This window comes from Cupressus sempervirens, chromosome 7 (genome assembly GCF_028749045.1).
Source record: "Cupressus sempervirens isolate cs-2001-9-10 chromosome 7, ASM2874904v1, whole genome shotgun sequence".
Taxonomy (NCBI): Eukaryota; Viridiplantae; Streptophyta; class Pinopsida; order Cupressales; family Cupressaceae; genus Cupressus; species Cupressus sempervirens.
The window spans coordinates 131,260,143-131,288,015 of record NC_143124.1 but is presented as its reverse complement, the minus strand read 5'-3'; the positions used below and the strand labels follow the sequence as shown (position 1 = coordinate 131,288,015).

The 27,873-nt window shown below is 35.9% G+C and overlaps 1 pseudogene across 1 annotated transcript; it reads right to left on the bottom strand.

The window, feature by feature from the left end:
• LOC149545860 (putative LRR receptor-like serine/threonine-protein kinase At1g67720) lies at nt 1-24,449 on the bottom strand (annotated as a pseudogene). Its single transcript, XR_016354246.1, has 8 exons — nt 24,305-24,449; nt 2,109-2,651; nt 1,522-1,990; nt 1,310-1,445; nt 1,135-1,207; nt 417-484; nt 227-298; nt 1-111 (listed from the first exon to the last, which is right to left on the bottom strand). The product of XR_016354246.1 is annotated as a putative LRR receptor-like serine/threonine-protein kinase At1g67720 (transcript).
• Nucleotides 24,450-27,873: the final 3,424 nt, after the last annotated feature.

Below are 27,873 nucleotides of genomic sequence, written 5' to 3'. Positions count from 1 at the left end.
TGGCAAAAACGGTGCAACATAGTCTATTTGTATCAGACTTACCGATGGTCTAATCCTGGCATGTTTAAGCCGGGCGGCACAGTTCCAAGCAATTTGTTGTTCTCCAAATGCCTGGTTAATACCGAAAGTTCTAAGTGACTTTCAACCTGCGTTCATAAAATCATATTTTCGCATACAGAGTGAAATTATCAAAATAGTAAAATATTGGCATAGTTATTGTACATACAATCGATTTAGCTTTGGAAGCTTCAGCAATGATGTTGGTATTTCTCCTGTAAGCTGATTGTTTTGCAATTCCCTTTCATTATAAGAAAAAAAACAAGCAATCATTACCACACAAATATTACATTTTTCTGATCATTCATCAATCCAAATATATGACAGTTAACCAAGTAATAGGGAGTCGGATTTCTTACAACGTTGTAAGATTCTTCAATGAACTGAGGTCTGGTATAGAACCTGATAAATTGCTGCTTCCAAGAAACTGGTAAGGACACCGTAAATTCAATCATTGTTATATTTTACAATGCCTAGTTCTTTGATGCGGAGCAATCACAAACTTGACGATAAAACATACCGTACCGAACCAAAAGCATAAGGAACCTAACAAGAATCGATAAGAAGACTGATTCACCATTAAAAACAACTCATATTTTTACTACATATAACTATCTGCAGATTACAAAACGGACCGCCAGAGAGCCACTTACATTTCCTTCTATTCACTCACTCTCTATCAAAATATTATTTTTTGCCCTTATCGATTCTCCTCTCTGTCCCTTCAATCTCTTCCTCTTATAACATTTGAGTTAGTTATGAAGTCTTACAGGATGGTTCAGATTCTTGACAGTTACAAAACAAACTCATCAACTTCTCTATGATAATTTATCGATAACATTGGTGGCTGAAATCCTTCTATTTTGAATACATTACATTGCAATTTTAAACAATAAAACTTTGTCATTGTATAAGGGAATTTTGAAAGCCTCAAATATTTATAAAACTTTGAACAAAAGATTCAAATGACGAGGTGCCTCTGCACCATTCTTGTACGAAGTGTTGAAGCTGCAAATTAAATTAATATAGTTTTTCCTTTTATAGTTACAGAAAACTGCAGATTATAGAAAGCATTACCAAATGCGTTAGTGCCGATAGGCTAGCAATAGTCGAAGGGATGTTACCAACGAGACCAAAGTCTGTTAGATTACTGTAATGAGTCGAAATCATGCATATTAGAAGGCTTTTCCTATATAGCATTAAATAATCCAATGAAGAGGCTTTTCAAAGTTTGCAGGAAATAAATATTCACATGATAATCACTCTTGACGGCTTGTCCTCGCTGCAAACAATACCCGTGCATGCATAACCTGCGGGAAAACATGGATCTCCTCCGAACCAGTCGTCTGGAACATTGATTGAATTCGCCATTTCTCTGATCGCCCTTACTGTTAATATCAACTATATTAGAACTTGCCAACATATATATTAGTAAGTCCAATTACAGAAATAGAGATATTTTACCATCATCGAGGTGTGTCTTATTCTTCACGTTCTTAATCTGATATACTTCAGCAGCATTTATGAAAGGCCCTGTTTCTGATGTAGTGTTATGTTTATAAAACCAGTTCTTCCAAATTCTAAATTCTTCTGCACTACCAGGCATTGCAGAAATGAAGTGAATTGCAGCCTATCTTTCATTTGATGATCGTTAATGAGGACTTGGAATACGTTGGGGACAGAGAGGTTTGCTTCAACAATGTTTCAAAAGTAGAGTGCAAAATAATAAGAGTTGCCCTCGTAGAGAGAGGAGGGTAGTGGGTAAGAAACCAACAAGTCAGCAACATGTTGCGCTGTAATAGCCGTCTGCAATACAGCTACAGGTGGTTGATTTGGCAAACCCCTCTCAAAAGTGTCGACTGATGTAACGATTCTAGCGTAGGTCTCTGATGAGTATGCTTGTCAGATGCGATCAGACTCATCCTGTGGGAAGCTACAATTTTGAAACACTCAATCATAAAAATGGTCAAAAGAGATAAAAATGGTAAATTTCCTTCTCCAAAACGAAGAGAATTACAACAAAATGAAAAGTAAGTGATGATTACACTTACGCTATAAGATTGTCTCTGCCAAAGCTGCTCCGCCGAAGGAGAACTAATGCGTCACTGTGAAAGTCGGTTGTACTATACGTTGTAGAATTTAGTGGCCTCAGCACGATCTCAGAAATGAAAATATAGTTTGTGTTTTCTGTTTCTGAACTTCGAGCAAGGCACAAACTTATACGATCACTCTCAGCAGCTAATATGATTTCGTGAGTAAGGACCTCATTGGGTTGCACACTTTTTATGTCCACTTTAGTCCACTTGATTCCATTTATATAAATAAACCAAAGATGACGGCTAAAGGAATCCCGCTTTGGAGAGCTCCAGAAAAAAAATGAGTTCTCACCAAATAATGCATGCCAGGCTTGACAGGGATCAGGTAGCAGTATTTTTTTGCTGCCAAATTCGTAAAATACGCAAACGTCGTACGGACCCAATCGTTTGTCGATGGATTAATAATTTTACCAGCATTCCGCCCTCTGGTGAAAGGGGCATCTGAAATCCAATCATCGCTTAGATTTGTAGAAGCGCCACAGACGATGCCGAGAGATCCTATGACATTCAGAGTGAAATCAGCAGGCTAATTATAATGCGTGCACTAAATCTTTTTTATTTTTCTGTAAACTGTGAAATTAGAGAAAAAAAAATCGAAACTTACCATTTGGGAATGATTGTGTGCAGGAAATGAAGAAGACGATGAAACTCATGATAATAGACAAGGTTAAACTTGCGGGCTTCATGATGACCTGTGGCAATTACTGCGTATGGAGAACAAAATAAATAGGTGGTAAAGCACAGGTGATTATAAACTAAGTTTGTCTGTAGCAGAAAACATGAACACGCGTGTTTTTGACGTTTATAATTTTGAACAGCGACCAACGACCCATTCAAAGTACCTGAAAAAATTAATATAGAAAAAGTCTTCTTCTACAATATTCGGTTAATAAACCTCGGTAGTGAAAGATTTTCAACCAATACAAAGTCCGTGGATGTACTTTTGGTTTTACTAGAGAAGAAAATGTACGGCAGGCGGTTGAAATTGTTTTGGAAGCGGACACGACGGAATAAATCCCAGCTAGGTATATTTTGAATGGTTTCACACACATTAAGCAAAGGGTTTTTCTGTTACTCTGATATGCGGAGATTGTTTAGCCGCAAGAGAGTGTCTCCCATAATCTTGTATCAATCTGATTAATAGCAATACATTAGCAGATACTCTGAATTTGCCAACCTTATCAATGCTATTGACATTTATAATTTGGAACAAGAAAAGTCGATGCTAGGGGACATCCTTGCAAGTTGCGGGATTTTTTAACATTGACCATCCATACGACCTAATAAATTCATTATAGAAAAAGACAGACGACAACTATCTCCGCACAGAGCACAGCTGGCAGAAGATTAGGAAATTATTAGAAATGCATATCATGTGAGACGTTGCTGGTAGTCCAAGATTTTACAGTTCTATTTACACTACTACTTGCATCTTTAAAGGTGCAAGGGTTATGTCGATAGTCTTGTATACTTTTGATAATTTGTTTAGCTAATTTTTACTTTATTGATAGTTCTAATATAATTTTGTAGTTAGAGCAAGATGATTATAAAAAAATGTTATTTGTTTTACTTTTTGCACTTAGAATAGTAACATTTTGTTTGAAGTGTCATATGATCTAAGGTCTCTTCCTTTTTCTGTATAATTGTATATGGATTACTTTTCATTTTGGAGAGCAGGTCAAATGTGAAGCCCATCTATTAGTTTTGCATAGGATATAGTTGTGAAAGTAAGACATTATCTCCTAACCGCATCGATATCCACAGTTTCTTTCAGTAAGGTGAGCCCTTGAGATTTTTGTATAGTGATAACCCATAATATGGTGATTGGTAGTTGTCTTTGGCTACTTAAAGTGATAGGCACTATTGACACACACTTGAGATTCTCGTGGTTCCATGGTGGTTCATTATAATTCTTAGAGGGTTTTGCAAATAGTTTTATAGATACTAAATGATGTCATTTTGTTGTTAATGTTGAAATATTGGTCATAATCTCTCTCTCTCTCTCTCTCTCTCTCTCTCTCTCTCTCTCTCTCACATTTGTTAATTTTTCATAATGTTTTGAATAACATGAGAATAAAGGTTCTATGTAAAATAAAATATATTTAAAAAAAATTATTAAGTCCATTTTTATTACTTTGGTAATGATATTTGACATTAAAAACTTGATAGTGGTAGAGGAAACCCTTCCTTTCATAGGGAGGAACTTTGAATGAATAATTTTTGGCTACTATTTATGGCTAAGACAATAGTCAATCATAGAGTCACATTTATGTCAATACAAAATAGTTTTTACTCAAATCGTCTATTGTATCTTACCCCTCTTTTTTATCTTTCACCTCTCTCTATATCTTTATTCTTTTTACTTTAAATTCTCTTTGATGTTATATAGTTCTATTATCTAAGAAAATTGGTGTGTCCTTTGTCTTTAGGACATGGAATCTATATCACACCTTCTTATTCACTCCCCTTTTGCCTCAAAGGTGTGGAGGGAGGTACTTGCTTGATGGGGAATCCAGTGGTTTGCTAATGAAGATCTGCAACAATTTGTTCACTAGAATGGCTTGTCTTCCCACTCATATCTAACTAAATTATGGTTAATCATTCCTCCTTATGTTTCATGGCAAATCTTGAAGGAACAAAATAACCTAATATTTTGAGATAAAGCAAGCTACTAGTTTGGGGGTGGCACAATAGGTTATCAGACTCCTAAAGGAATGTAGTGGAATCTGGCAATGGAAATCCCCCTCGCAATCCCCTGGGTAGACTTGATAGGCAGTGAGCTTCTACCCAAGGAGTGCGCCATATGGTGGCATAGTTTGATAACTCCAAAGCCTTGTCTAGGATGAATACGATGTGGAACCAAGCCCCTATGACAATGTTTAATCTTAATTTTGATGGCTTAGCCATGGTGGGAAGTTCTGCTGCTGGGGGTTATTTTACACAATTCTACTGGTAAAATAGCTATGGCTTATTCTAGAAATGGTGGTGGTCACTCAAATAATGAAGTTGAAGCTTTGGCTTTCTTGTGGGGTTTAAGACTCGTGAGGAAACACATAATTAACAAGCTGATAGTTAAGGGGGATTCGATGCTAATTATCAAAGCCACTAAAGCAGACAGTTGAAGTTGTTGGGCGATCAAGGTGATAATTGAGTAGATTTGTAAAATGATGGAGGAATACCAGGAAATCCAAGTAGATCATATTTATTGTGAAGGTAAGGGCATGGCAAATGAGTTGGTTAAATTCAAAAGTAGTGTTACAAGGCTAACTAAATGGGAGGACATCAGTCTAATTCCTTCATCAACTAAATTGTTGATGGAACGTGAAAGTACTTCTAACATTGTCATATAAAATAATTGAATGTTTCAATTAACTTGAAAAATAAAAATTCAATTTTAAAGTGAAATTTCCTCCATTTTTTTAAAGGTTAGATGATGAAAATACCTTTAACAAAGATGTACCAATTTCTTCAAAGAAATTGTTGGGCATGGTTTCTGCTTTAAATATAGCTTTGGAGGAAAGTGTACTTTGTGCTATTAAAAATGGATTTCTAAAATTGTAATGAAAAGCTAAAATTAATATAACTAGATATCTATAATTGAATTCAAATATTTATCATATTGAAGTATATATTTAATATCTTTATTGGCATGTAGGTTGTTTCATGTTTAGAAATTTCTTAGTTTTAAGTTATATATATAAATAATAATATGTGTAAGAAATTAAATAGAAAACACAACTTAACTATATAGATAATAGAAAACACAATTACAAGTTCCTACAAAAATATTTGTAGGCATAAAATTGCATGATGAAATATCTACTTGTTGAATGCAAGTAAGTAATGATAAAAAGTTCAACATCGTATAACATTTGGTCATAGCTTTTATATCATGCTATGCTGATTTTCCTTTTTCTACCTTTGTTTGAATTTTCTAATATATTAGTGAAAAAGAATGGAGAAGTAAGAAGTTGGGTCTCAAAATCATGGAAGTCCGTGGATTGAAATACTACTCCTTTAGAAACAAGCACCCATTTTAAAGAAATGGGCACCTGTATTAGGCTCAATTTCTTGATGTAAATTTCAAAAAATGAGCACCATATTTATTAAAACATGCACGCCTATTTTTAAAAGAAATAAAAAAATATTTTTAGTGAAAAAGAGTGCCTATTTTTGAAAATAATAAAATGGGCGACTATTTTCAATTTATTTTTTTAAAAAATTGGGCATTTAAAATACAATTTAAAATGTAGTTTTTTGTTTTTAAAAATGGGTACCCATTTTTTGAATTTTAAATAACAGGCGCCCATTTTTTAAAATAAGAGGCGAGATTTTTTTCTACTACCTTGGTTTTTAGTTTGAGTTAGGCTTGGTGGAACCAAGCCTATGCCTTGACCTCTCAAGATTTAGCTAAAGCATTCAACTGACAAATTTGAGTATTTTCATAATTTTTAAAGGGTCTTCCCGATCAAAATTTATGACGAAATGAAAAACCCATTAGAGCTCTCATTCTCTTGATTCTAGAAATGTAAATTTTATAGTGTTATGATTTGTTTTTCTATTTTTCTATTATTTTATAATCAACTAAATGTAAAATAGTGAGGTTTACTAAAACTTTAATAAATTTTCTTGTTTATGATTTTTCTTAAATTAGTTTATATGACATCAATATACATACAATTCATTTGAAAAACAAAAAAATGATTTTAAAAAAAAGTAAGATTTTAATCAAATTATGTTGTCCATACACAAGAAGGAAAAAATAGCTTACTAGCCAATTAATAATTTTTAAATTTTTTTATAAATCTAATAAAATAGTAAGGAAAAATATTGTCATCAATCTTTGGTGTGTTGGGTAACTTCATATAAAAAGATTTACAAAAATTCATTAATTGTTGTAAAATTATGGTTTTTGTACACAAGTACGGTTTGGTCCTAAAACAAGCATTTTGAGAACGTGGTTTTTAAAGATGCATACCCAAAAAACTTTCTATCATATGGCTATACAAATAAATTACATATTCAAAAAGTAGACTTTGAGCACTACAATTTGTATTACTAAAGTCTTATAATATTCAATCTCTAAGTGCTTCAAATTTTGACATCAATTTACAAACAATTCTAAAAATAAGAAAAATACTTCCACTTTTTGCCCAAAAATGAGACCCAACTTCTTGCACTTACCTAGTTGTCAATCTCATCATTTGTAAAAGTAAAATGACTTTCTTTAATGAAAAATTATATTTGATTTTTAATTCTTTTTTTTATTTCTCTTTATTTAATTTCACCTAAAAATAAACTACTTACTACATTTAAAACACTACCAAAACATAAATGATAATCACATTGATTTTATAAATGTTTTGTCCCTGTATAGTTATTTAATTCTAAATTTAATATATATTAATACTTTTTCTTTCTTTTATATAACATGAGTAAAAAAATGGCAAGCAAAGCAACCAAAAATCATGTGAATAACTTGAAAAATGTGACAAGTTATAAACATTCATCTAAAAAACATTGGGTAGTTAAGAAATGCAAAAATTCTTAGAAGGAAAATAAACATAGTTGTGGTGTAGTGACATATCTGCTACGAAACATCATAACCCTATCAAGGAAAGGAACAAGCTAGGGAGAAATAGTCATGTTGCTCCCCCTATCAAAATCATTTTTCCTATAAAAGCCAATTATATGGTAGAAACTTCATACCAGTTTGCGGTTCTAAGTGCACATAATGATCTGGGTCATATAAATGCAAAGCAAGAGATTCGAAGTGATGTAGGGGCCACTCCACTAGAAACCCTATCTTTAGAGAGGAAAGGAGGCATAAATGTGTCAAATATGGTTAAGAATGTTAGAAACCAAGCCATGATGGCCCCAAAATAGGTATCTTTGTTCCATGCCCACCGGGAAGAAATTAGCATTGATCGAATTAATTTCTATTCTCTAAGTTATGAATCCTCTAAACCTTCTTATTCTCTGGGATCCCATATATCTCAACCCATATTTTTTCCACATCATGTCTAGATAACCAAATCATATTTTTTAACCTTACTAAATACTTAGAAGAAAAAAAAAAATGTTCTTCTCTTGGCACATAGGTTTTCTTTCCAATAGAAATGTGGGGCCTCCACACACCGTAAAGAGTCAATCTAGGAAGAATGTACCCATCATCCCTACATCTTCCCATGCTTCACCCTTTTCATATGTTCCACATCATCATAGAAACCCTATTCTCAATCCCCCCAATTCATCTAATTTTCAACCTAGATTAAATCTCAAACCCTAACCCTTCAACATAGGGGATAAATTCCTCATCATTAGTAATAACGACAATGAAGAACAATGGCAAGAATGCCAAAAGGTTGGAATATTTGCATTTTAGAATGGTCCAAAGTGTGAAATTCTCAACCTCATAAGTTGGCTACACAAATTCTGCAAGACCCAGGTAAGTATTTCTCATCACTCTGATAGGTTAGTATACATACATTGTAGTGATGAATTTGTCAAAAAGGATTTCTTGTTTGTCTCTATTTGGCTTTTTAAAGGCTATGCTCTAAATTTTTTTGATTGGATTTCGAACTATAAGGAAGAGATGTTAATTTTTTTGTGACCTACTTGGTTCACACTACAATCTCTTCATCCAAAACTTCTACATGTAGAAATTATTAGGAAAATAGGTTTCTTTATGAGTGATTTGGTTGGTATGGATGCACCTTTTAGTCGCTGCAATAACATCAAACTTTTGATTAAGTGCAAGGCTAATAAACTAGAACCCAAACCCATGAAAGTGATAACAAATAGAGCTAGATACAAAATTAACTTCTAAAGATATGAAGGTAAACTTTTATAAATATTAAGACTAGACAACGATAGGAAAATCTCATTCAATAAGATGCAATTAATTGTGGATCTTAAGAGCACTTTTCCTATGATGAATATAAGGAATTAGAAAGAGTCTCAAAAAGATTCTTTATACAAGAAAGATCTACAAAAGATTTACCAGGTTACAATAAGGAAATCAAAGCTAGTTCTTGAAAGGGGGACAATCAGTACAGATAAGACAACAAAGGTAAACCCATTGATAGAAATCAGAAATAGTCTATCTCCAAGTCCTAAGAAAGTATAGAAGGAAGAAATAGAGACAATATAAGTAGATAAAATAAAAGAAACTCAAAGCTTAGAAGAAGAGAAACATTCATTATCAGAAATCAACAAAGAAAACTATATTGTTCTAGAGACAGAGGAAAGTAAAGGAATCAATCCTTCAAAATACAGACTTCATGGGTATTCCAAATGCCCAAAGATCTCAGTAGAGATAAGAGAAACAATAATCAAGATATGACTAGAAAAACTACAAGGATTAGTCACCAACAATTTAAAACTCAAGAGAAAATCAAAAAAGTAAAAAAGAACAAGAATATAAGTATAATAAATGAAGAGGAAAATTTATTAGAGAAAATGGTGAGAGAGCAAGACAATAAGCTATTGGATAATGAGGTCAGTAGTCTAGAAGAAAAAGAAAATGATATCCTATTTGCAAATGAAGATCTAGAATAGGGGGAAGTCTAGTATATAGAGGTAGCAATGGGTACTCCATAGAAAAAATCGATAGATCCTAAGCAGAAAATTATACTCACCAACATAAAAACTATAAGAAGATATACCAAATTTTGGAAGATGCCACCAACTAGTTCAGACTTCTCAGATCCCTTAGGTAGTAATCACAAGGTAAAGAGGAGTGAACATAACAAAAGGAAAAGCATGTTAATACAAGATTTTCAAGAATTTCTAAATAAAGATGATATGGGATGAAGACCTGGAAAGGCCAAATTTAAACAAGTCTATAATAGACAACTTGGAATCATTAACAAAGGAATTAATACAAGTCTTTAGCTTTGAGAATATTGAAAGAGCAATGAAGTACAAAAAGAGAATCTCATTTAGTGAGTGTTAAAATTAGGAGGAGACAACTATACTTGTGAAGACTTAAAAAGAGATTTGATAAACATAGTAGAAGATGACAAAAAAAAGAGAATTTCAAAGATAATTGAAGATGCACCAACGATAACAATGTTAGATTGTGGTGACTGATCAGGAAAGTACTGTACATACTTCATAAAAAAATTTTTTTGGAAGTAGCCGACATGGTAGCCGACATGGTAGCCGACATATTATGGCCAACATATGGCCGACATGTTATAACCCTAAAGCAGTTTAATACTTGTATAAAAAGGGCTTAGGGTTGGGTATTTTTTATATGTGGTGATACGAAATTGGTTCTTGCGGCGGTATTGAGCTGTAAGGGATTACGGATTGTAATCAGGTTGTAATCACTGGATTGTAATAAGATCGGACTTGCTGTTTGGTGGACGTAGCCCAGGGATTGGGTGAACCACGTTAAATCTTGGTGCCTTCTGTTCATTTCTGTGTGTTCTATTATTTTCTATTATTGGTTATATTTGCATGTAGTTTTTATTTCTGTCCGTGGTTTATCCTAACAAGTGGTATCAGAGCCTAGTTGTTTCTCAGTTATCCTCTGCAGGAAAGTCTCACGGTTAAGTGGGAGTCTCACGATTGAGTGGGAGCAATGGCAGATGAGGGTAAGTTGAGGGTTGACAGGTTTAATGGGCAGAACTTCCAGTTATGGAAGATGCAAATGGAAGACTATTTATATCAGAAGGATTTATGGAAGCCGTTGGAAGGAAAAGCCAAGAATCAGGGAACTATGTCAGAGGCTGAATGGGATCTTTTGGACAGAAAGGCACTCGGAAGCATTCGGTTATGCTTGGCACCATCGGTGGAATTTAATATTACAAAAGCAAAGATGACAGAAGATTTGATGAAAACCCTAGCGACACTGTATGAAAAGCCCTCTGCTTCAAATAAGGTATTTCTCATGAAGCGTTTATTTAATATGAAAATGGCAGAAGGTGGATTTGTTGCAGATCATTTAAATGAGTTTAATACTATTACTAGTCAATTATCTTCTCTGGGTATCAATTTTGATGAAGAAATTAGGGCTCTCTTGATTTTGTGTTCTTTGCCTGAAAGCTGGAATGGCTTGGTAATGACGGTGAGTAATTCTGTTCCTGGATCAAGTACCCTAAAATATGATGATGTGATCGGTGTTATTTTAAGTGAGGAAACTCATAGAAAATCCTCAGGTGGATCTACATCAGGAAGTGCTTTAAATGCACAAAGCAGGGGCAGAACGACTAAAAGAGGAAGTAACTCTGGAAATCGTGGGAAATCAAGAGGAAAGTCAAAGGGGAGGAGGTCTCAATCGAGAGGACCAAATGATTGCTGGTACTGTGGGAAACCAGGGCACAAAAAGAAAGATTGCTGGACTCGAAAGAAAAATGAAGGAGATAAATCAGATGGAGACAAAGAGGCAAATGTGATAAGTAACAAATCCGAAGAGGATGCTTTGCTTCTGTCTTTAGAGAGTGTTGATGATTCATGGGTTTTAGATTCTAGTGCTTCTTTTCATGCTACACCTCATAGAGGTTATTTCATCGATTATGTCCAAGGGGATTTTGGGCTTGTTTATTTGGGGGATAATGAACCCTGTCAGATTGTTGGAAAGGGAAAAATTAAGATTAAGTTGCAGAATGGGAATCATTGGCTACTACATGAGGTAAGAAATGTTCCAAAGCTGAGTAGGAATTTAATTTCAGCAGGGCAACTTGATGATGAGGGTTGTGTAATTACTTTTAATGATAAAAATTGGAAGGTTTCAAAAGGTTCCCCTGTAGTAGCAAAAGGTGTGAAAGTAGGCACCTTATATCTTTGTACAGGTCATATTGTTCCTTCTACTTTGATTGTTTCAGAGAAAAATGAATATTCAGGAACAATTACTGCAGTTGAGCAGGGAGAACAAATAGCTACTGTAGATTCTGATATAGCGTTGTGGCACAATAGACTTGGGCACATGAGTGAGAAAGGTATGAAAGTACTTCATTCAAGGAAAGTTTTACCAGGTCTAAAATGTGTGAATATGGATTTCTGTGAAAGTTGTGTGTATGGAAAACAAAAGAGAGTGAGTTTTGTAAAGACAGGGAAGGAAAACAAAAAGGATAAATTAGAGCTTGTGCATATAGATGTATGGGGACCGGCTCAGGTATCTTCCCTTGGTGGCTCTCATTATTATGTTACATTTATTGATGATGCAACTAGAAAAGTATGGGTTTATTTCCTTAGACAGAAATCTGATGTATTTCAAACTTTTAAGAAATGGAAATGCTTGGTTGAAAATGAGACTGGTAAGAAATTAAAATGTCTCAGATCTGATAATGGTGGTGAGTATTGCAGTCATGAATTTGAAGATTATTGCTCCACTAATGGTATTCGTAGACAAAAAATTGTTCCAAGGACTCCACAAGAAAATTGAGTGGCTGAACGCATGAACAGGACTATAATGGAGCGCGCAAGGAGCATGAGGTTGCATGCTGGGTTGCCCTTACACATGTGGGCGGAGGCTGTCAATACTGCAGTATATTTGATTAATAGAGGTCCCTCTACTCCTTTGGGCTGTGGTATTCCAGAGGAAGCATGGACTGGTAAGAAGGTGAGTTATTCTTTTCTCAAGACCTTTGATTGTGAAGCTTTTGCTCATATAGACTCTGAAAATAGAACCAAGCTAGAAGCTAAATCAAAGAAATGTGTCTTTGTTGGATATGGCATTAATGGATTTGGCTATAGGCTTTGGGATTTTGAAAATCATAAAATTATAAGAAGCCGGGATGTCATATTCAATGAAAAAGTGTTGTACAAAGATCTGTTGCAGCGACATGAGAAGAAAGAAGATGATTATGTAGTGCTGGATGATACTCCAAAAGCTGATGCTCTAGCCATTCCTCATGATGTGCAACAACTGCAACAACAAATACCACACACACCAGTGAATGTTAGATGGTCAACAAGGCCAATTAGACCTCCACAAAGGTTTTCTCCCTCTTTGTATTCTATTTTACTTACTGATGCTGGTGAACCTGAAAGTTATGATGAAGCTGTGCAGGTGGATACTAAGATTCAATGGGAGTCTGCAATGAAAGATGAAATGGACTCTTTGCTGAAAAATAAGACATGGGATTTGTGCAAGTTGCCTGCAGGTAAAAAGGCTTTACAGAATAAATGGGTTTACAGGTTGAAAGAAGAGGAAGGAGGTAAGAAAAGATTTAAGGCCAGGTTAGTTGTAAAAGGATTTGCACAGAAAAAGGGAATTGATTTTGATGAGATATTTTCTCCTGTTGTTAAAATGACTTCTATTCGTACTGTTTTAAGTCTTGTGGCTACTGAAGATTTGCATTTAGAGCAGATGGATGTTAAAACAGCCTTTCTTCATGGTGATTTGGATGAAGAAATATATATGGCTCAGCCACAAGGTTTTGAGGTCAAAGGTAAGGAGAACTTAGTGTGCAAATTGAAGAAAAGTTTATATGGCCTGAAGCAAGCACCTCGGCAATGGTATCTGAAATTTGACAGTTTTATGCATGAGCATGGATATAACAGGTGTCATTCAGATTACTGTGTTTATTTTAAGAGGTTGGATGATGATAGCTAAATTATTTTATGTCTATATGTTGATGATATGCTTATAGCTGGGTCTAACATGCATCATATTAAGGGGCTAAAATGCCAGTTAGCACAAGCATTTGCTATGAAGGATTTGGGGGCAGAAAAAAAAATCCTTGGTATGAAGATTTGCAGAGATAGGAAGAACAGAACATTGACGCTATCTCAAGCTGATTATGTTGAGAAGGTGTTGCAACGTTTCTCTATGGAGAATGCTAAAGCTGTCAGCACACCTTTACCTGGTCATTTGAAATTGACTAAGGAGATGTGTCCCAAGACACAGGAAGAGGACGATAAGATGTCCAAGGTACCCTATGTTTCAGCTGTAGGAAGTTTGATGTATGCTATGGTATGTACTAGGCCAGATATTGCACATGCAGTGGGAGTCGTTAGCAGGTATATGAGTCATCCAGGTCTTGAGCATTGGAATGTTGTCAAGTGGATTCTCAGATATTTGAGAGGAACATCCAATAAGTGTTTACACTTTGGGGGCTCTACTACTGATTTACAGGGCTATGTTGACTCAAATTTGGCTGGGGATATTGATACTAGGCGGAGTACTACAGGTTATGTCTTTACTGTTGGTGGGGCAGTCGTGAGCTGGGTTTCTAGGCTATAGAAGATTAATGCTCTCTCCACTATAGAGGCAGAGTATGTTGCTGCTACAGAGGCAGCCAAAGAGATGATATGGCTTCAGTTCTTCTTGGAAGAATTGGGACATCCTTAGAAGCATAAATATTTGTTCACAGATAGTCAGAGTGCCATTCATCTTGCTAAGAATTCAGCTCTGCATTCTAAGACCAAACACATACAGTTGCGGTACCATTTCATTCGGTCAGTTTTGGAGGATGGCCAGTTAAAGCTGGAGAAGATACATACCAATGCAAATCCAGCCGATATGTTGACAAAGGTTGTCACCAGGGAGAAGTTGAACTCCTCTTCAGCTTCAGTTGGTCTTTTAGACTAAATGTGAATAAAAGAACAGCAGAATCCAAGGTGGTTTGATCTAGTGGGAGCCCCATGCGATAGTTGTATTGCTATAGGATCAGTCTCCAAGTGGGAGATTGTTGTTTAGTGTGGAGCTTGATCAGTCCCCAAGTGGGAGATTGTTAGATTGTGGTGACTGATCAGGAAAGTACTGTACATACTTCACCGAAAAAAAAAAAAAATTGGAAGTACCCGACATGGTAGCTGACATGGTAGCCGACATATTATAGCCGACATATGGCCGACATGTTATAACCCTAAAGCGGTTTAATACTTGTATAAAAAGGGCTTAGGGTTGGGTATTTTTTATATGTGGTGATACGAAATTGGTTCTTGCGGCGGTATTGAGCTGTAAGGGATTACAGATTGTAATCAGGTTGTAATCACTGGATTGTAATAAGATCGGACTTGCTATTTGGTGGACATAGCCCAGGGATTGGGTGAACCATGTTAAATCTTGGTGCCTTCTGTTCATTTCTGTGTGTTCTATTATTTTCTGTTATTGGTTATATTTGCATGTAGTTTTTATTTCTGTCCGTGGTTTATCCTAACAAACAATAGACAAGGACTTTGAGGGGAGTGGTCTTAGGAATTTACCATCAATAGATGATAGATTTATAAAAAATCAATTAAGTGTCACAAAGAAAATATTACAAGAACTGGAAGGTGAAGATAGAGAAGAAAAAGAAGTTAAACAATCTGAAATCATTTTAAAAGCTTAGGAGAATATAGATCAGTTGGGAATCTAGATGAATCAAGAAGGATTTTACTCCCCTAAGTATGGAAAAGTGAAAATCAAAAGAGATAGGAAGTCCCTTAAGGAGCTCATAGAGGCAGATGGGAAAGCAATAAAGCAGCAAAAGATCAATTAGTTATTTAACCCAGGGAAGGGAAAGATCCTTCCCATGGAAGCATAAAATCACTACCTGGAATGCTAGGGGCCTAAATGCACCTAGCAAGAAATGAATATTAAAACAAAACTTAAAACTATTCGAATATGAAATTGTTATATTACAAGAAACAAAGCTAGATAAGAAAGAAGGAGCCAAATTAGAAAAGAAGATAGGTAACTAAAATATAAACTTGCATGAGTCTAGAGGAGCATCAGGGGGTCTAGGCATCATTTGGAATCCTAAGAAAGTATCTCTAGATATTTTAAACACAAACCACTATTGGTTAAGTGGTAGAGTCAAAAGCATTAAAAGTAACCTTTAGTTCATTTTAGTTAACATTTACAACCCAATCTATAATTCAGATAAAAAAATTTTATGGGATGAAATTAGCTTATTTATCAATAATCATAAAAATGAACCCATCATATTAGGCAAGGACTTTAATACTATATTAAATATTAATGAAAAATTTGAAGGTATCCAATGGTCCTCCTAAGCCTCTAAAGATTTTTAAAACTAGTATGATCTTAACAACCTGATCGATGTTCCTCTTAATAATGGGCAATTTACATGGAATAATAAAAAGGACTTTTCTTATATAGCTGATAAATGGGATAGGTTTTTTCTCAAAGGAGAACTGAGTGATTTTAACTTTAATATCCAATCCTCTATTCTTCCAATATCAAGTTCTGACCATGATCCGGTTAGGATTGAATTTTTTGAACCTCTTAAACCAATTAGAAACCCTTTCAAGTGTGAAAAAATGTGGTTTTTAGACTTAAACTTTCTAGCACGTATTAGAGAATGGTGGAACCAAGGTAACTTTAAAGGATCTAGAATGTATATTTTTGTACAAAAATGAAAATGCTTAAAGAAAACATGCTTAAATGGAACAAAGAACACTTTAATAAAATATTCAAAGATAAATTAGAGATAAAGCAAAGGGTAAAGGAACTAAATTTAGAAGTAATCAAGAAGGGTATGAATAATGATAGCTTTTTTCTAGAAAAAGAATTACTCGCCAAATAAGAAAACATATTGGCAAAAGAAGAAACCTTTTGGAGACAAAAGTCAAGAGAAAAATGGCTAGATGAAGGAGATAAGAATACATTTTTTTTCATAATTCCACCCTCCATAATAGAGAAAAACGTAAAATAGTTAAAACTAAAGATCCTATGGGTATTATTATTGATAATCTAGACAAAATAGCTGAGATATTTGTGAATCACTTTCAGAATACATTAAACAACTTTGATAGTTCAAATAGGGTAGCTCAATAAATAATGCTTGAAGCCATACCAAGAGTAGTCTCATTAGAAGATAATAAATTTTTTTAAAAACCTATGACATTGGAAGAATTCAGATTGGTGTTATTCAACATAAATCTGGATAATCTCCAAGTCCAGATGGATTCCAAACATTTTTTTATGAAAAAAATTAGGAAATTATAGGTGTAGATCTTTGGAAAGCTATTGAAGCCTCAAGAAATGGTGGATTGTTGCTATCTAAAATAAATTACACCTTTCTTACTTTGATTCCTAAAAAGGAGGATCTAGAAAATCCCAGGGATTTTAGACCTATAGCTCTATGCAACACTATCTATAAAATCTTATCTAAAATTTTAGCAAATAGACTTAAATTGGTCCTCCCTAAAATTATATCTAAAGAAAAAATTGATTTTGTGCTAGGTAGATCGGTCCTTATACTAATTATTCAAGAAACTCTTCATTCAACTAATAAGAATAAAGGGGCAAGCATGTTTATGAAATTAGACATCCAAAAAGCATATGACATGGTTGACTGGAGGTTCTTATGTAAAACCTTATAAGTCTTTGGCTTCTTGCACCAATGGATCAACTTTATATATAAATGTATCTCCTCCACAAAGATTTTAGTCTTGCTCAATGTCATCCTTGAGGGTTTCTTTGAAACATCAAGAGGCATTAGACAAGCAGATCCCCTATCCCCATTTCTATATATTATCATGGTAGAAGCCTTTGGAAGAGCACTAACCAAGGCTCATAGTGATGGGAAAATTAAAGGTATAATTGTAATAGAAGATATCTCCAACATCACCCATCCACAATACATAGATGATACCATTATAGCAACTAAAAGTACAGTAAAATAGGCTTTAAATATTAGGTCTATCATTAAAAAATACATGGCAGCATCAGGACAAAAAGTAAATGCTGCAAAATTCAAAATCTTTTTTATTAATACTAAACCTCAAATAGAAAAGTAGATCTGCAATATGATGGGGTATAAAAGGGTTTCATTCCCATGTTAATACCTAAGTATTGAGTTAGAAAAAGGTAGAAGATCCAACAAGGCTTGGCAAAGTGTTCTAGATAGACTGGAAGCTAGGATAGGCAGCTAGAAAGATAAATGGCTTTAAAAAGTTGGTAAAATCACTAAGATCATATCTATATTGTCTACTATTCCAATGTACCCACTTCCTATCCTTCCTCTCTCTAAACATCTCACTAAGAACTTCGAAAAAAAACTTAGAAGCTTCCTCTTAAATGATTGTGAGGACTCTAAAAAATTGGCTCTCATAAGATGGGAAAATATTTGTAAACCAAAGAAGTCTGGTGGATTAGGTATAAAAAACTTATATTGGAAAAATGAAGCATTAGGGGCTAAACTAAATTGGTATCTCTTTGTTGAAAGGGATAGAAAATGGGTTAAAATTATGTATAACAAGTACCTTAATGCTATTGATCCCATTTTCATCTTTAGGATGAAGACCCTTCCCAAAGGCTCTGAAAGTTGGAATTTTATTGTTAAGAGTCGAGCCCTCATTAGTAAGTACCTGACCTAGGATATTGGAAAGGGTGAAGAAGCCCTATTCTAGAAGGACTCATGGGATGGGCATCCCCTAGTAGACAGTTTGGAGATAGCTAAAAATATCAAAGAGAAATTAGTCAAATTATGGGAAAGCAAGGTTAGTGATTATAAACCAAAATAACTCTGAATGGAATCCAAGCTGGGCATAGAAATATGTTGATAGTTTAGACCTAGAACCAGCTACAAAAATGGCATTCGAAAAGATAATCTAGAGTAGAAAAATTAAGCAACTAGAAAGGAATGGCTTAGACATACGTTGGGCTAGAACACCCCCATGCCTAACTCCATAGTTGGTTTTCTCAAATGGTGGTCTACAGACATTAGTAAAGGTATCTATAGCCGAATTTGGAATATTTTCCCATCTACCCTTATGTGGGAGGTTTGGAAGGAAAGGAATAGAAGAATATTCCATGACCAAGACATGTAGCTAAATGTGATTATTAAAAAACTAGAAGCATGTATAGTTGAGACTTTAAATTCTCACCTTAGGAACACCCAGAAGGAAAAAGGATCATTTTGAAACTAGGATGGATTTATTAAAATGAAATGGACAAACCTTATTAATCCCCCTCTTACCTATAAAAGGAAGAATAAAGAGGCAAGGGGAAATTGTAGATGGACTGCCCCACCAATGGGATGGGCTAAGCAAAACTTTGATGCAGCGTCAAGAGGCAATTTGGGCTCAACAGGTATCGGATGTATCATCTCTGATGAGTCAAGCAAATGGATAGCTAAAAGGGCTAAATCTCTAGATCCAACAACTAATAACTTGCTTGGGCTAGAAGCCTTGCAAGAAGGGTTTCAACTTTGCCTAAATATAGGTTTATCCAAGATTATTATTGAAGGATGCTCTCGGATCGTATTAAATGCAACTAGAAAAAGAGCAATGTCCAATTGGGTCTTAAATTCAAAATTGGAAGAAGTTTTTAATATTCTGGATCATTTTACAAATACTCAAATATGTTATATTTTTTAGGAAGGCAATGGGAAGGAAGATCAACTAGCAAATATGGATGCTGATGGCAAAGATTTTCTTGTCATTAATGATAGATTGTCTTAATAGGAGCCACCATTTTTCATAACATTTATCCTTATTTAAAGATTAGCAACCTATTAGACTCTATCTAGCAATTATTTAATTCCAGACTAAGATCTACACTAGCCTTTAGTTCTTTTTGGTCACTAGTTTTTTTTTTTTCCATTATCCTCAATTCTAGTTATCCATTTTAGTTATCTTATATTTCCTAAACTTTATCCACTATATTTTTCTTTTATCCAAATTTCTCTCATATATTAACGCACAAACAACAAATACAGGGGTAGACACGGTATAAGTATGGTTATATCTAATGAGAAAATTTGCATAACAGAGTATTAAGGGGTCTCCAATTTAGAACAATCTATTCTTCAAAGGTGTAGTGGTGCAAATCATTATTACTATTATTATTAGTCTTTCTTTTTTACTTCTTGTTCTTCAATCATCACCAAATCTTAACCTCTATATGAATTTTTTCTCCTTTCTTTTGTCTTTGTTAGTTAGTCCTTCCTTTCTAGCTTTTCTCCCTCCTCCATCATGAGAGTTACGCAGTGACATCATGCAGATTGCATAAGCTGATGTCGACATCTAGGATCTTCTTGATTCTTCAATTGTTAAATTCTTCCTTCTTGAATCTAGCTCTCGCCATGTCTCTTTCATTTTGTGCCTATTTTTCCCTACAATGGACACCAATATTTGTGTCTTCCACATTTTGAAAGTGCGTACTATGGCTTTTCATGGTAATGTGAAGCCTGAAAGGTGGAATCGAGTGTTAAAACCAGTTGGTAACATGACAAGAATCATGTAAGACGAGCCCTAGGAGAAGGTATTTTTAAATATGACTTCACTTTGAGAACAAACAATGATATTATTGGGGATTTCATTTGGTTTTTGGCAAGAGCTAGAGTAGACAAATGGGCTATGGTTAGAATCTGTCAAAATGTATTTGATCATGTGTGGTGTGTACCTCTAGAAGAGGTCATCGAAAGTTTGGATGAGAAACTAAGAATTTCCCTCCCTAAGATGTATATGGCTCATCCCCCTAGGAGTTTCAACCTAGCCATAGTACCAAGATGAGCTTCACTAGTTATCTATGATCATGCAGCATTTAATCTGGTATGGCCGAAGATGGAATCTAGTATTCAGTTTCTCCTAGAGATAGTGGAGGATGATGACAAGGCATGGTTCCAAAACTATCTGGGTTTGTTCAATTCCTACATTCACCCGGCTATGGAGCTAGTGAATTTGTACGTTGTGGACCTTTGCACTCCCAAAATTGAAAATTCTAGCAAGGAAAAGTAGTCCTTCGAATTCTCGCCTCTCTTCCAATCTCAAAACCCAAATGATATAGCTGAGATAATTATGGTCTTCTAGAAATAACAGTTTGCATTTTTCTCTAAGCAAGGTGTGCTAGTTTTTTGCATTCTTAGTGGTCGGGCTAAGGGTTTTTCTGTGCTCTACGTATGTCCATATGTTTTGGCCTGCACCTTCTATCTTGTTCTTTTTGTCTCTCCCTATGTTTTGTGTGCTATGGTTATACAAGGAAGCTAAATGGTATAGATTAGAGCCAGTAAGGTATATGGTTATGTTTCTTTCTTTGGAAGTATAGTAAGGATATCAAGGTATATATTTTGTCTGTTAATTGTATTAAGGTTATTTGGGTAGTAGTTTGTTATAAAGTATGTTGGTTCTTCTCTCAAAGGTAGGTCAATTGGCTAGGTTATAATAAGTTGTAGCTTAGTGATCTATGAATCCGAATCTATGTAAATATATAATGATATCAATACATAGAAATCTTATATTGGTGATGTGTTTATTTTGTACTCTACTTTTTCAAATGGCATTAGTCTATAGTTGTTCTGACATGCAAAAATGTATCGATATCTACCTAACAATTTCGAGGCTTCACTCTAATGCAATAGTAGTAATGTATGGTGAAAATTCCAATTGGGATAGGTAGATTAAGTTAGTTTGAAATTTTATACCATCAATGACTTTTATTCTACTTGGAGTTCTATTCCTCATTTCTATTATGTAGGACTTATTCCTAGATAATGGGTTTAGCTTTAAGGTGCATAAGATGAATGTATCATGAGGATAAAAATCTAATTTTGATAGCATTTGAAGTAGACTTGAAGGATCCATAATCCCCTAGAAGGGAAAGTAGGATATTAGAATAAGCAATACATAGAGGTAGCTATAATTAGAATAAAACTATTAATATGATATTTCATGCTGACTTATTAAAACAAGTAAGGTCAGAAACCTCTTGGCAGATATGAAAGCTTTTAATTAAAAAGAGAGAGTCTCTTAGATTAATATAGTTAATCTCATTTTCATAGGATACAATTTTAAAAGATAAAGTCTTGCTTTCATTATTAAATGATGGGCTATATTTAATAGAACTAAGGTTAATTTCTTTATTGATTTACTCGAGTATTTTGTCCTACCTGGATACCCAAAGTCTATCTTTGTCTTCCTCCCAGGATCTCATGTTATCTTATGATTTAACTAACATTATTAAAATCTACTTTAAGAAAAATTGTGTAGCAGGTTAGTAAGGGGAAGCAACTTAGGCAATTAGATAAGAAGAGGCATATATGAAGATTTTAAAGACCGGATTGAACCAATCATCTCAGATAGTGGATTAAGCAAAATCAACAAAAGATGATGCAAAGTTAATAAATTCAGAAGAGGATTCTTGTTTCTCTCCTTGAAATAATCATAAATTTCTTTAAAATGCCAACTAGGGTATGCCCCTTTTAATTATGTAATAAAATAGGACTAAGGTCCCGAGCAAGACTGAAGGTTTTCTTCTCCATTCTTTCCTACCAATGCCTATTTGAATAGAGATACTCTTTTATATATATTTTTACTAAATTAATATAATCAAAGGTTTTGGCCATTTACTAATATATAATTGAATAAAGTTTAATAAAAAAATATTAAATTGAAACTACATAGTAGGGGAAGAGACCCGATAACCATGGTAGAGTTTTGTCAAAGATACCATCCAATAGCTCATCACACATGTACTAATAATCAATTATTTTTTGAACTTTTTTGGTTGGTGATTGACCAATGTGTGGATCATTATTGTGTTTTTTGGTGGATGACTAATGGAGGGTGAACATAAGGAACATAACTAGTATTGTGCTAATGTTTTAAAATGACATGTTTCAACCACTTCACACTTTACAACCTCTACAGAGAGATCTGTAAATTCCCTATGCAAAAACCTTAGTTCTAAGATCTTGAATCACCTAGAGAGGTACACCAAAAAAATGGTGTAATTCGACTTACAACATAGAAAGTCTAGATAAGAAAAATCACCCTGAAGAGTTGTTGGAACTTTCCCCTACCACCAATAATCGAAAGCATCTACCCAGCCAACCAAAGTCATATTTTGAATGATTTAAAAGATAATTTTAAAATTATGTTACAATGTGTTTCTATTATTTTATTTTATTTAATTAAAATTTTCCAATGTAAGCAATTATGTTGACTAGTTAGCCATTGGCCCAATAGTCTAGCCCTAAAGTGGTGTCGATAGTTTTAGGAAACTCTAGACGAAAGGGGAATAATTTACAATCATCATTTCCACCCTTTAGATGATTCTTTTGGAAAAGTATTCGACGGGGTTTTGAATGTGTGGTCAGTGTTTGATTCATTCCTATTTCTTACATCAAGGAAAGTAGATAGAGCACAAAATTTTCCCCAAAAAATCTTGTTTTTAAAATTTCATATTGGGTAGAAGAATCTGAGGGGTTTTCGCTCTACTAGGGTTTTCTTGCTTCATGCGAACTTTCAATTTTTTTTGCATATGGCCTTTCGCTTGCACTCCCCTTCTGTCGACACTTGTCATACCGCATTTACTGCGAGAGCTTTAGGTTAGGATATAATGGCTCCAGCCAGCGGTGAACCAATTGTTTCTGGTGTTCACGCTACTGCTTCAGACTGCCATGGTGCCGCCACTGAACAAATGCCCACACAAGTTTGTCCTAAAGGTTTTCCATGAGGTAATCTTGATATTGTCCTTCCTTTACAAGAATTTGATGCTACATGTGACTGGTTAGAACAACATACCTTGATAGGGTATTTTTTCGGTAGGACTTCTCCTGAAGCTATGCTCAGAGAATGGGTCAACAAAAGCTAGACTCCTCATGGCGTCTGCCTTGACGCTGTGCAAAACCTTACCAAAGGTTTTTTTTTATTTCGCTTTGCTAACCCGTCGCAAGCTGACGCGGTTTTTACCAACGGCCCTTGGTCTGTGCGTTCCTCTCTTCTTGTTTTTCAGAAATGGTCTCGAGACTTCTCTATCTCAGATGATAAAAAGCTTAGGGTTCCTGTTTGGGTCAAATTCCCAGGTCTACACTTGTCCTACTGGCCTTTTATTGAGTCTATTGCCCAAACCCTTGGAAAAGTTGTTACCAAGGAGCTAGAGAAAGTTTTTAATGCTCTCCCTCAGTGGCATGTTTGCATTGAAGTTGATCTTTCTAAAGATCTCAAGGATTCTGTGGAAATCAAGATTGGCGCTCAAACCTTCACATAGAAGGTGCTTTATTTGAACCTACCTAACACTTGTTATAGGTGCCAGTCTGCGAAACACAAGATCAGGGATTGCCCTTTGGCCATGCCTAGGGTCAAACCCTAGCCTAAAGTGACGCCTGTCAAGCAGGTCGAAGGGAAAAAAGAAGAATAGGTTACTGTTGAGCGCAAAGGCAAGCCTACCTTGAATCCTTTGGCCCCCAAGCCATCTTATGCGGCAGTTACTACGATTCCTCTTGCTTCCACTGAAGTGTCAGTGCCTGCTAGCGTGGAGATGCTAGCGGCTTCTGTTGCACTTGTTTCGATTTCGCAAGTTTCAAAGCCTGCTGGCTCGCTAGGGATTAAGGCAGCCGCCAGGACCTCATCCTTGGTTGGGGCCCATTCTCCTCTTGCAGTCTCTTCCATAGTACCACTAGAAACAAGGCATTCTTGCAGTCCTCCTGGACATGTGGAGATATTAGGGGTCAAACGACAGGTTGTAAGTTCAAAGGATTTCCCATCTGACTTTCACCCAGTTTCTACTTTTTTGCAGAATAGTTACTCCTCTCTCGAGGATGAGGATGATATGGATGAGTTTTCATGAACTTCCTCTCTTAGAATCTTCGAGGCCTTACAGACCTCCCTAGAAAATTCTATGTCCGTGATACCCGTCATAGACTTGGGAATTTAGACTTTCTTTGCTTGCAAGAAGTTAAGATTTCTGGTTTCATGCTTTCTGCTGCATGCTGCATCATTTGGTAGGATAGCGTCATGTTTTCTTCTCAGCATGAAGCTAGCTGAGGTGGTGTAGTTACTCTCCTGTCACCTCGCCTTCATTCTACTATTATTTCACATAGTTCTGACCCCACACACCGTATTATTTGGCTTTTGCTTTCCATTAACAATCATTCTTTTGGAGTCATTAATGTTTATGCCTCCAATGATGCTGTGAAAAGGGCGCAAATGTGGGTTTGGCTTGCTGACAACATACCGCCAGCTACTTGGGTCCTGTGTGGGGACTTCAATATGGTTGAAGTGGCCTCTGACAAAGATGGCATTCTGCCTTTCCGTTGGGGAGCTGGGGAAAGAGAAGCCTAGTTTTACATGCATCATAAATTGGGCCTCTTTGATCCCAATACTAGCCGTCCTCATGATAATGGGGCTTGGCACACTTGGTCCAATTTTCGAGCCGGTCCTGACCGCATATTGAAACATCTTGATCGTGCAATGATCTCGACGAAATCTTTTTTTTATTTTTCTAAAGATTGTGATCTACCTGTCATTCCCCTAACAGATGTGACATTTTCAAACCACTATCCCATTTATTTTGGCATTTCTCGGCAAACAGTTGTCCCCAAAGTGGTTAAGTCTCAATTCTTCCTCAACACGTCTGTGCTATTGCATGCCTCCACCATCTCCCACATACAACGTGTCTGGAATTTGGAGCCACGTCCACATTCCCATCAAGGTTGGATTCAATGGTGGAATGATGCCATTACCAGAATGACTCATTTTTTGCGCATCTATGGGTGTCAGCTGGAAATTTTTAGAAAATGATCTTATGAAGCCAACACCCTTGCCCTTAAAAAAGCCTCTGAAGCACTCACCTTCAACCCCTTTGATGTGGATCTTCAACTTCAGCTTGCCAAGCTTCACCATGAAAAGAAAATTGCTGATAACTATGCTGCCCGAGGAGCTCAAATCAAAGCCTGTCTCCACTAGTTGGAGGTTGGTGACAAAGCCTCGAAGGAGTTCTTCCAAGCTCTCCAAGCCTGTCATACCAATATTGGGATTAAAAAGATAAAATAGGGAACTGATGTTCTTTCCAGTCTGCCAGAAATCCTACAAGCTTTTGTTCTTCACTATGAGAACATTTTTGCTTTGCAGGGCCATTCGGTTGCTCAGGAGGAGGCTCTCAGAAAGTGTATTAATGTTACTCCAAACCGCCTCGCAGTTGAGCAACGCGCTTTCTGTGAGCAACTTCTTTCCCTTCGAGACCTTAAAGAGGCAGTTTACTCCATGGCGGATGACAAGTCCCTTGGGTGTGATGGATTTCCCTATGAATTTTACAAACATCTTTGGGAGCAAATTGGTCCTGATCTGCACAAAGTCTATCTTGAAGCATACCATTCTAAAAGCTTAGGAGTGATCATAAATAAAGGCACTATTAAATTTATGCCTAAAGCTGGTGATCCTGAGGAAATCTACAACTGGAGGCCCATCACCCTCTTGAATGTGTCTTATAAGATCATTGCTAAGGTGGTCTCTCTCAAAATCCACCATATGCTTCCTCTAATTGTGTGGCCTGAACAAACTGGCTTCATCAAATCTAGGTATATTCTTGACAACATCATTGCTATCTAGGAAGGTATGGAATGGGCCCGTAAGTCCAAGAAACATGCTATCTTTTTAAAGATAGATTTTGCTAAAGCCTATGATCGCATTGAATGGCCTTTCATTTTGGCTATGCTTCAGGCTTCAGGTTTTGGTCCCAATTTCCTTCAGTTCGTGGAGATGCTCTTTGGTGAAGCTAATGCTTGTATCACTATCAATAATTCACAATCTGAAGCTTTTGGACTTTTTTGTTCCATCAGACAAGGTTGTCTGTTAGCTCGAGTGCTTTATGTCCTTGCTGCTGAAGGTTTTGGTTATTTACTTGCTCACTCTGTGTCTTTAGGGCTGGTCCGTGGCATTTCCTTGCCTGATTCTTCCTCCTAGTTAGTCAATGGTCATTTTGCTAATGATTCTTTTCTTACTCTTCTTGAAGATGAAGAAAACATCAAAAATGCTTTAAATTGTCTTGACACTTTTTGTCAAGCCTTTGGCTCTGCCATTCAATGGCATAAAACGCTCTGTTACCGACAGTCTTTTTTGCCAGCTCCAGCTTGGCTCAACCAATTCCAATGGAAATGGATTACTCATGGAGAAATTTTCTGCTTTCTTGGCATTCCCTTTGCTTTCCAGGCTTCCCTTGTGGAACTTTGGAATGTTGTGCTTACAAAGATTACCAAAAAGCTTGATTATTAGATCACTAAGCCACTTTCTCTTGCTGGTAAATTCCAGATTTGTTCTAAGATTTAGGCTGCCACCCATTTTTTTATTCCTCTTGTTGGGCTCCCTCCAAAGCTTCCTATCTCAAATTAGAACTTTTTCTCAGAGATTTTCTTTGGGCCTCTAGTTCTGACCATCATTGTTTTCACAGAGCTGCTTGGGATTTCTGTTGTCTCCCAAGGGAATCTGGGGGTCTCAGCCTACTTTCCAGTCGAAAGCAGGGCCTTGCCCTCTGTGCTAAATGGATTATTAGAGCTATTTCTGGAGATGAAGCCTAGAAAATTTTTGTCAGGCATTACATCTCTTCCGGCTTCCCTGCTAATAGACCGGCGTGGAAGGGAATTGGTTTTCAGACCCTTCTCACTATGCGTGAACCAGTGGTCATATAGGGCTCTTTCGTTATAAAGAGCATCTGGAAAGCCTAGGAAGCTATTAAACCTTGGCTTCGTTGGGCTAGTGATGAGTTTCGCAATGGGCTGTCCTTAAATTAGCAGAACATTTGGTGGTCTCCCTTGTTTTCCTTCCAGGGTATTCCTCTTGCCAAGACTCAAGGTGCTAGTGCTCTGCATTTCTATAAACATGGCATTCACACTACCAAGGACATTTTTTCAAGAGTCACCATGAATTTTAGGTTTTGGGAGGATATGCAAGTTCAATACCGCCTTGTACATGCCGATCGCCAGATTTATGAGCTTCTGTTGTCTTCCATCCCTGTGCACTTACTTCATAAAGTGGGGATTTAGTCTATTCGACCTTGGTGGTATGATTGGAAGTGGTTTCTTACCACTCCATTTACCAA